This window comes from Camelus dromedarius, chromosome 3, assembly GCF_036321535.1.
Source record: "Camelus dromedarius isolate mCamDro1 chromosome 3, mCamDro1.pat, whole genome shotgun sequence".
Taxonomy (NCBI): Eukaryota; Metazoa; Chordata; class Mammalia; order Artiodactyla; family Camelidae; genus Camelus; species Camelus dromedarius.
In genome coordinates, this window is record NC_087438.1 from 99,924,591 (window position 1) to 99,935,552 (window position 10,962).

Below are 10,962 nucleotides of genomic sequence, written 5' to 3' on the forward strand. Positions count from 1 at the left end.
GGCTCTGAATTCTTTGGCCTGGGCGTCTGGAAGTACCGGGTTGGCATTTATTGAGATGGAGAAAACTTTGGGAGGAGCAAATTTTGGGAAATGCTGAGAATTCAGTTTGGGGCATGTTAAGTCTGAGATGTCTATTAGGCATCCAAGCAGAAATGTCAAGGAGACAGTAGGATGTGCCAGGCTGGAGTTTAGGGGAGAGGTCCAGTTTACTGACTTAAAATTGTTTTTTCTCAGTTCTATGGTTTGGTTTTTTAAATAACAGCATTATTGAGAGGGAATTCACATATCATAAAATTCACCCTTCTAAAGTTTACACATTGGTGGATTTTTGTATATGCACGAGATTGTGCAACCATTACTACAATCTAATTTCAGAACATTTCATCACCCTCAAAAGAAACCTCCTAACTCACTAGCAGTCACTCCCATTTTTCTGCCCACTCGGCCCTCGGCAATCACTCACCTACTTCCTCTCTCTGTGGATCTGCCTATTTGGGACATTTCATAACAATGGAATCACATAATAGGTGGCCTTTGATGTCTGGCTTCTTTCACTGAACATGTTTTCAAAATCCCATCCATGAGTACCAGCCCTTCATCCTTTACTATGGCTAAATAGTATTCCATCGTATAGGTACGTCATACTTTGTTCACATTCATCAGTTGATTGATAATTGGGTTGTTTGCGTTTTTCTGGCTATTATGAATAATACTGTTATGAACATTTATGTACAAGGTTTTGTGTGAACACATGTTTTCAGTTCTCTTGAGTATTTACTTAGGAGTGGAATGCTAGGTCATAGGGTAACTCTGCTTAATTTTTTGAGGAATTTTAAAACTGTTTTATAAAGCAGCTGCACCATTTTACATTCCCATCAGCAAATGTATGAGGATTCCAATTTCTCCAGATAGTCACTAACCCTTGTTGTTGTCTGTCTCTTTTATTATTGCCATCCTAGTGGGCGTGAAGTGGTATCTCATTGAGTTTTGATTTGCATTTCCCAGAAGACTAATGGTGTGGAGCATTTTTCATATGCTTTTGGCCACTCGTGTCTCGTTTTTAGAAAAATATCTATTCGAATTCTTTGTCCATTTTTAATTGGGTTATTTGTCCTTTTATTTTTGGGTTCTAAGAATTCCTCATATTTCTGGATACAAATCTCTCTCTAAAGTATGATTTACAAATATTTTCCGCTACTCTGTTGGGTTGTCTCTTTCTTTCCTTCTTTCCTTCTTTTCTTTCTTTCTTTCTTTCTTTCTTTCTTTCTTTCTTTCTTTCTTTCTTTCTTTCTTCCTTCCTTCCTTCCTTCCTTCCTTCCTTCCTTCCTTCCTTTCCTTCCTTTCCTTCCTTTCCTTCCTTTCTTTCCTTTCCTTTCCTTCCTTCCTTTCCTTCCTTTCCTTTCCTTTCTTTCCTTTCCTTTCACTTCCTTCCTTCCTTCCTTCCTTCCTTCCTTCCTTCCTTCCTCCCTCCCTCCCTTCGTCCCTCCCTCCCTTCCTTCCTTCCTTCCTTTTTTGGTGGGGGGAGGCAATTAGGTTTATTTTTATTTACTTATGTATTTATTTATTTATTTTATTAATGGAGGTATGGAGGATTAAACCCAGGACCTCGTGCATACTAAGCACACTCTCTACCACTGAGCTATACCCTCCCACCTTGTCTTTTCCTTCCTTGATTATGTTCTTTGAAGCACAGAGTTTTAAATTTTGATGGGCTGACATAAATTTGGGAGCCGTCAGCATATAGGTGTTATTTTAAGCCACAAGACGCTACAAGATCCTCTAGGAAGTTAGTTTAATAAGGAGTTAAAGGGATGGACGTACCCAAGGACTTGCCCATCATCCTGATGTCCAAGATGTGAGAAGACACAAGATGTGAGAAGACTGAGAAGGACCCCAGTCTCGCTTTTCTTCTCCTCTCAGTTTTGGAGGGTTCATCTCTTTCCAAGGTGGCAACAGAAAATTCAAAATTCCTGTTCAGTTTTTAGGCAATGTCTAAATCTCTTCTTCAAGACCATGCGGATCCCAGGGGCCTCCATTCCAGTGAGGAGCCCTTTTTCTTCTATGACTCTGATCAGATGACCTGATGCCCTGTGCCTGTAAACCTCTATAAGTGCTCACCTCAGGGCACTTTTGCTTTCACACAAAATGGGTGGTTCATGCATCACTTGCAGCTACATCCACCCATTGGCAGGATCTTCTATCTCCGCTTCATCCATTCACGACCACCCTTGACTATGGCTATATTGCAGCCACCATCCATTTTTGCCTTGCATCTGGCAACAAGGCCAGCTTATCTATCAAGCAAGCTAGGGCTTCTTCCTCTCTGCCTGCAGCTGTTCTCAAGGGCACCCAACAAGGCATAAGCGTAAGCAGGGGAAGGGATGCTCGTTCCGATGTGATAGGTGACATGGGGGCTGGACTATCCATCCAGGCGGCTTGGTCCCAAATTCACCATTCCCGGCCTACACTGTGCTGCTGCTGCTGGGGCCACCCAACTCTCGCACTTGGTGGGTATGACATAACCCAGCTCATAATGAGACAATTAAAGATACATGATCATTCTGTACCCAAAGTCAAGCATTCTGTCTCTACTGGGACCCAGGAACACATCAAGAGTTGTTTCTACAAAGATGTGTGCCTGCCTGCCACAGATTGCATTGTCTCACTCTGGAATCTCAGGACAGCATCATGATTCTCCCGCTGGGTCTGTCAACCATTTGTCTTTTACTTTAGAGGGGATGTTCTGGTACAGCTCTGACCATTGGACCCCTAAAACCTTCACAGTGGCCGTGCTGGTCCCTGACCCTCTGTAGCATTTGTACCCGGCCATGTGCGGTGCACTTCTCTTACTAGGGCTCCCAGCGTTCGGCCTCCTCTTGCTCATCCTGCTTCATCAGCCTGATGCCATCAATACAACGAATCAGTGTGATGCTCTGTGGGATGTCCAGGGGGTCCACATCTCTGTGGTCCATGGAAGCCAAAGTAAATCAATGTTGTTAGTTTCTTGGTAATGTGAACCATTTCTGATTCTCTTTTCTAACAAAAATAGAAAAGACACTTACCAAATCAAGAGCCACTTTCCATGTACCCTAGGCCTTATTAATCTTCTAGAGCAAAAATGCCATGTCCAGTACAGCAGTTGCAATCAGGGCTACTCATTGGTTGAGCTGCAGCAGTCTACAGTCATTCTCCAGATCCGTCTGGCCTCTGCAGGGGTCCGACTGGCAAATTAAGTGAAGACACAAAAGGGACCACCATCCCTGTATACTTTAAATTTTTAATGGTGGTAATCTCTTCCATCCCTCTAGGATGTGGTATTATTTATTTACATTCTTGGCCAGGAAAGAGGGAGCAGCTTCAGAAGTTTCTGTCTGAGCTTCTCCACTATGGTAGCTCTTATGCAAAGGCCAAGGACCCACTGTGGGTTTTATACCAACTGCTGAACTTATCAATTCCAATTTTATACTCAAGGGTGGGGAGAATGATCACGGGGGTTTTGCCACCCAGGGGACCTACCATGAGCCAGACGTTAACTGTGATTCCATTTATAACCTGATCCTTACCAGCCCCGACTCTACAGGGGGGCCATGGTAAGGTTTTGGTTCTCTGGCTATCAGTGTCACCTCAGATCTGCCCAAGGGCCCCTCAATATCTGACTATTCTCGTTTTCACAGTGTGCTGAGTAAATGTTCTAGTATATACCTTCTGTGGTGTTGCTGGGTCCCATCCACCCTTCAGACAATAGGATCTGGATCCGAAAATTGACTTGATCTAGAAACTGAGTCGAGGTCCATGACTCCTGGGGCCAGTTGCCCTCAGTATCCTGCTCCTCCACGCTTGCTACGTTGTTATTATAAATGCCAAACATCACTCTGTGGGCTGCTCATCTATATTATGCCTAGGAATGCCTTGTTGAAGGCTCTACCAACAATCTCCAGACTCCCTGCAGGACAGTTTCCCTTGGCTGCCCCTCCAAACTTGCCAGTTGTTATGGTGAAAACCACCAGAGCTGGCTTCTGATGATTGACATCTGGCCTCTGTTACTTGAGAATGAGGGGTCGTCCCCATGGACATTAACAAGCCTATCTCTGTGACTATCTCTCTGGCCTGCAAAGGAGAGCCCCCCCCCCCCCCGAACTCCTCAGTGACACTAAGTTAATAAGATCCTGATGGTCTTGGTTAATGGTTTGTCCTCTGGACTCGCTCATGGAACACAGTCCTGCGACCCCCTGGCCTCACATCACGGGTCTACTCCAGTCGTCAGCTTCGTTATTCCCCCCTCTCCTGTCTTTTAGTGCGAATCAGGCATTTCCGCTTTGCGTAGCGTGAGCCATCACTCTCTCCAGGCTTCTGAGAGCTATTGGATTTGTTGTCTATTGCTGTGGAACAAATCCCCTAAAAAAATTCAGTGGCTTAAAACAACAAACATAATTTCATGGTTGTTGTGGGTCAGGTCGGAAGTGGCTTAGCTGAATGGTTCCGGCTCAGGGCCTCTCATGAAGTTGCAGTCAAGGTGGCAGCCAGGTCTGCATCCTCTGAAGGCTTGGCTGGGGCTGGAGGGGCTGCTTCCTTCCAAGAAGGCTCACTCACATGACTGGCTGTTGGTGCTGGCTGGGGTGTCTCGGTTCTCTTCCACGTCTCATCCTCCACGACCTCCCTTCTCCACGTGCCTTCTCCTGCAAGACAGTCTGGACTTCTTTGCATGGTGGCCGGAGTCTGAGAGAAAGAGAAAGTGTGTGTACAGAGAGACAGAGCACCAGGAAGAGAGAAAGCCTACGACTTAAGCCGACCTAATCATGGAAGGGACATCGATCACTTCTGCCATATCCTACTTGGTAGAAGTGAGCCATAAGCTCAGCCCATACTAAGTGGGAAGAGAGTACACAAGGGCGTGAATACCAGGAGGCAGGGGACCCTGGGGGCCGTCTTGGAGGCTGCCTGTCGTAGCTACACTAGCAGCAAGTTTGCCTCGACTCCTGGGGTCCTTGACAGGATATTAAATCCCTTGTCCCAAGAAAGTGCCTCCCAATCGAAGTATTTTAAATCCTATGTTCTTACCCTTTGGTCAAGAACCTTCAAATCCAGTCCCCGAGGTCTCCAGCTCCTGCTGACACATGCCAGCTAATTCGTACGGAAGTGCTGACTCTTGTCGGAAAGAGGTGGACTGCCCCTGCGGAGGCACCCCCTGGGAGGGGAGCAGCCCCGTGGGTATGAACAGGCCCAGAGCATCTGCCCACACATCCCCAGCCCACATTTCAGGTGCCAGATTTTCCAGCGGGGGGTTGACCTTAGCATAATTGCTGGTCTAGGCTGAGCTTTTGAATGTCTCTGAAACTCTGAAACTCAGACAATCAAGTCCTGCTTCGGTTCCTCAGTTCTCTTAGCTTTGCTACCACAGGAAATAAGGGCCTCTTTGTAAGCTACCAAATCGGCCCTCTGGCTCTCACACTTGGTGCTCAACTGTTTGTTTGTTAGTGACCCTAGGTTTCTCCTCCCTGGCTGGGCTTCAAGACAACTCGGCAGTAACCAGCTAACTCCGCCATCTTGTAGGCGTCACCCCCCACCCCCAGTGTCATTCAGATGCCCGATCCCTTAACCTGTCAGGCTGTCCCCTTCCACCAGGATGCTTCCCCAGGCCGACACTGGGGCAACTCAGCCACATGGCTGCCACCTTGTGCCAGGGATTCTCTGCACCCCACGTAGTACCCAGGAGGATGTCTGCTGCCATTCTGGTGGGTGGTGAGCGCGGCAGGCCCCAAGCCCCAGCTTTCTGCTTCCCTTCTCCAGCCATGCCTGTGCTAGTTTGGGTTGTCTGAGGAGCAGATGCCAAGATGTGATGGAGTGCGGGAGATTATTTGCAGAAAAAGGAAGGGACATGGCTGGGAAGAGAGAGCCTTCAGACTGTTCTGTTTGTCTGAGATCTGTTTAAGGAGACCTTGGGAAGGAAGATTGGTGGGAAGCATCTCAGACCACTGTGTGGTTCTAAGAAAGCTTCAGTCAGGCCAGTGGGGGAATCCTTCAGCCGGAGTTAGAGGAGCCTGTGTGCTAGGACCGTAGCACGCTCGGTCATTGCTAGGAGCAGCTCTGCAAAGGGCCTGGGCACAAGCCCTGGGGAGGGTTCAGAGGGGCTGCCAGTCAACTACACAGCTCACCCTCCCCAGCTCCCGGACGCAGCAGGAGGGGTGAGCAGCCTTGTGACAGCCCCCAGTCTGCAAGCGCCCGGACTGAGAATTCCTGTAGACTGAGCCTTGTTGACTGAGCCCCGTGAGAATATGTAAATGCCCCGAACTGCCAAGTGTCTGACTTTCAGGCCCTCCTGGGCTGCCCACCTCCCCTCCCTGACCGTGGGTGCAGGCCTGGTCTCAGGAATGAAATCTGGTGGCACAGGGGATTGTGGAGAGGCAGGCAGGGCCGGGGTGGGGTGCAGAGGGCATCCCTGGAGAGTCTCCTCTAGGATTCACTGTTCAGGCCAGAAAGCCTGGGACACGGAAGCTCCCTCAACAGCCAGACGGGTTCCCCAGGGTTAGGGCCCCAGGCAGAGACTTGTGTTGTGATGTGATGGGGTCCCAGCCGTTTCCTGCCCCAACTTTGTGGCTGAACTTCCACCACTTCAGTCATCCCTTTGTCCAAAGTGTAATCTTCTCTGGGCATGTCTTTTAAAAACATTTTATTTGTTTTATTTTTAATTCTTTTTTTGTATTGAAGTGTAGTCGATTTACAATGTTAGTTTCATGTGCACAGCAAAGTAATTCAGTTATGCATTTATATACATATATTTTTTTCAGATTCTTTTCCATTACAGCTTATTACAAGAAATTGAGTATCATTCCCTGTGCTATGCAGTAGGTCCCTGTTTATCTATTTTACATACTGTAATATGTACCTATTAATCCCAAACTCCTAATCCATCCCTCCCCCCTTTTTAAATGCTATTCCTCACCCACGTCCCCATCCAACTCTCACTTCCCAATGTGGAAGTGACTAAATCTCAAATGCTCCCATATGAACTCATTTTCCCGGGCCTTTCCTCAATCCAGGAATAACCCTGGGCAGTAGGTGGGCACAGTGAGGAATGTGGTTAAGGCAGCAGATGGGAACCCCAGTGATTCTTTAAAAAAAAAAATGACGTACTGAGTAATAGATTGCTGTTCCTTGCCAGGAAGGTACAAATGATTCTATTTGTTTTTCTATGTGTTATTTGCCCACTTCACCTGCCTCTATGTATTCTAGGAGGAAATCTTTGTGTCTTTGAGGCAAGAAAACATTTAATATGACTCAGTGGGTGGGAGAGGAAAAGCTAAGATGAGGCAGTGGTTCTGTCCCCTTGGGTGCCGCCAGGAGGTGCTGGGGCAGAGGAGGGCTCAGAGCCAGCTCATTCCATCTCAGTGTTGTAGCCTCTTCAGGGTTAAAATTATCCCAACCCTAAACCTTTAGGGGAAAATAACTTCCCCCTTCCCTTGCCCTGCAGCCGTGCGGGACAGGACGCCTTGTTCCTCCCGGGGAGCAGACTCCTCGTTCACAGACAGGCAGGCGGCCCTTGCTTGTTTCCAGAAGCAAGACAAAGAGCTGATGCAGGAAGCCCTAGCCAGGGGCTTGGCGGTTGGTCAGGAGGTTTTCACAAACCCTGCAGGGGGAGGGGGAGGGGCAGGAGTACGGGTCACGGGGTGGGGGGGGGCTGACCTCAAAGCGGACCCGCCTCTGGGTACTGAGGAGTGAGAAGTGTGAGAGCCAACACTCTGCACGTACCCTGGAGGGACCTGGAGCTGGGTGCCAAGCATCTTTGGGCCTCGACTTCTAAATCTGTTGGATGGATGGATGGATGGATGGATGGATGAATAGATAGATAGATAGATAGATAGATAGATAGATAGATAGATAGATAGATAGATAGATAGATAGATAGATAGATAGTTGATAGATAGGATGATAGATGAAATAGATAATAGAAAATGCTAGATAGTGATAACCAGATAATGATGGTAGGTAGTTAGGTAGGTATATAATAGATAATAGATAATAAATGCACCTCCCTCTTAGCCTTGTTTTGAGGTTTAAGGGGAGAAAGAGGCAAAAAGTGCCCAGGGCAGGCCTGGAATTCTTAAGTCTCAGTAAGTAAAAGTTGCTGTAAGAATGGGTGTTTCTTTGGTAGATATTGGAGCAACAAGTATATTCTGTTTCTGAAACTCAGATGCATCTGAAATGTCCCATCACTTCCTTATTTTAAAAAAATCAAATGAAATCCAACTCGAAGCCCCCATTCCATCAGGCTTCCAGGAAATTCAGTGTCAGTTATGATTCCAGCTCCTCTATCCCCAGGTGTCACAGGGTGCCCAGACATGGAGGAGACCCCTATAGGGGGACCAGGGGACTGATGCGTGAGTCTTGTCCAGGCTCAGGTGAGCACGGACCCTGCGCTCTCATGCATCTAGGGCACACCTGCCTCCCTGAGCCCACCAGGAAGCTCTCTCCCCTGCTGCATCCTGCCACTCCCCAGGTCTGCACGTCACCCCAGGGAGCTGCCAGGGAATGCCTCCAGGGCCTCATCACTCACCAGCCTGCAGTCCTCCTCCTCCTTTCCTCCTCAGAGCCGGGCCCCTTCCTCTCCTGGGCCCCGAGCCCCCTACCATCTGCTCTTCAACTTGGTAAGGTCTTCATAAAATAGAAGGGCAGGCTGGCCTCAGACAGCTTCTGCTTTTATAGGTCCACACCACAAACTCCCCCATGGTGGGGAGGCAGGGATAGGGGAGGGTTTAAGAGAGTGAAATGCCCATCTGTTTACTTATTAATCAGGAAATCTTACCTTTGTATTGGGTGCCACTCCAGTCATTCGTGAACAAGTTCCCTCTCTCCAGAGGCTCACATCCTAATGGGGGGAGAGCAGTCAGATAAGTGTATAAACAAATGTAGACGGCAGCTTTGCCCAGTGATAGAAGTCCTCGAAAGTAATAGAATAGAGAATGGGACGAGAGAGTTCATGTTTTCTTGGGTGTCTGAGGAAGGCCTCTTGCATAAGCTGATCTGAGCTGAGCCTCACACGCTGGGAAGCCAGCCAGGCAAAGATGCGGGCACGAGTGGTCCAGGCGGGGGGAACAGCCCCGCGGCGGGACCCAGCTTGGCCTGCTCTGCAATCCTGAGTGAGATGGTGGTGCAGGCCAGGGGCCAGGGAAGCAGCCGGAGGCCAGATCGTGACCTTGCCAGCCGTGGCAGGGAGTGTGGGTTTTATGTGAAGTCCACTGGGAAAACCCTTAGTGAATATTTGAAGCAGAGCAGTGACATAATCTGATTCATTGTTTTGAAAGATAACTTTGGCCACTGGGTGGAGAATGGTTTGTCCAGAGGCAAAAATGGGAGCAGGAGATCATAGAGAGATGTCACTGTGGTACCAGGGAGACCAGGGCTCCTGCCGTAAAGTAGCGGGAGTGATGCTCTCCAGGCACAGGGGCCGCCTCAGTGTTTTGACGTTACAGCCAAAGTAGCACGGCCTCCTCTCCCCCTTCAGGAGACATTTTAATTCTACTTTAATTTCCCTTTTTATTTAGAAAAGTTTCCTGCTAAGTTACTGTGATCGTTGTGCTCTGTTGCAGTCAGAGCGGTTTGTGCTCATGAGCAGACGTGTGTCCTTACGCTTCTCTTTCCCGTCTTCCGTTCCTGCTTGGTGTTTGAGAGCCTTGCTCATGCATCCCCCTCCTCTCTCTTCTATCTTCTTATAAGGCAAGGATTTGGTCAAATCTTGCCCCATTTCTATTTCAGTTCCTCTTTGTTCTGTTAAAAGGTAAATGGAGGCGCAGTGAAACTTTGAATAGTTTATTTGAGAAAAAGTCGATTCAGATCAGGCAGCACCAGTCCAGAAGTGGTTAGGAGCCCTCCTCTGACAAGCGCTAGGGAGAGACTTAACCTACAGAAAATGCAGAAGTAAAGAGGAGAAGTTCTTTGTCTGCGGCTTAGAGCCTAGTTGGCTGTTTGTGACTGGTTGTCCTTAGGTTTTGATTTCCTAAGCTTGAGGCATTTCCAGGTTTAGATTTTGGCTTGCTTACGTAGGCCATCACATGATGGCACTAGAACCATCTCAGTCTAATGGCTTCCTGGTGTAATTAATTTAACAGCACCCTTTGCTCTTCTGAAGTGAGGAAGGACATCAAAGGCAAAATAAAGATTGCTGCAATAAAAAAAAACGGTCATCCTTAGTCATGATCATGCATTTCTTAAGCACTTACTGTGTATCAGGCTAAAAATCTGCCTTGTTTAATTCTCGTGGCAACCTTTGAAGTGGTTGTTTATATTGTCCCCGTTTTACAGAAGAAGAAAAGCTCTGGGAAACTAAGCATGTCTCCCCAGGTCTCATGCTCGAGTGAGCGGCAGAGCCCGCATTCAGACCCAGGCTGTCTGATTCCAAGGTGCCGTCTTGATTAACCCCCTCCCTCCTGCCCTGTGGTTGGTTGTTTCAGGCTTGGCTAACCCAGTTTGAAATCAGAAGGATGTCGAGCTATGTGAGCAGAGACTGCGGTTCCGTTGTCTGCACCTAAGTGAAATAAACAACATGCAGATGCAAGTTCTAATGCAAATAAGCACCTATTTGTTTTCTGAGTCAACCATTCAAGCGTTTTCTGCAGCTAGTCTGTGGCTCTCTGGGTCAGCCTAGGACTTGATTGAATGTGATGTTGCTGTCAGCCCAAATTTGTGCTTTCACATGTGTGACGGTCCCTGGAGGCCACACAACACTTAGATGCAGCCGAGCAGTGGCCCCTGGCCACTGTCCCTCCGCCCCGCCCCATCCTGGCCTCATGACTTTCTTCATTTTTGTGCTTGGTCATTGGTAATGACATTTAGCCAGCACACACACACACACACACACACACACGCACACTAAATAGAATTAGGATGTACTGGACATTGTGACTTCTGTATAGGAAGTTAAACATCCAAAAATCGCCATCTGGATTTTATGTCTTCTCACACAATGAG

General features: G+C 47.9%; 1 long non-coding RNA gene across 1 annotated transcript; it reads right to left on the bottom strand.

The window, feature by feature from the left end:
- Positions 1-2,628: 2,628 nt before the first annotated feature.
- Positions 2,629-8,658, bottom strand: LOC135321015 (uncharacterized). The gene is made up of 3 exons (XR_010380388.1): positions 8,552-8,658; positions 3,063-4,716; positions 2,629-2,961 (listed from the first exon to the last, which is right to left on the bottom strand). It is a non-coding gene; the product is annotated as an uncharacterized LOC135321015 (long non-coding RNA).
- Between the last annotated feature and the right edge of the window lie 2,304 nt (positions 8,659-10,962).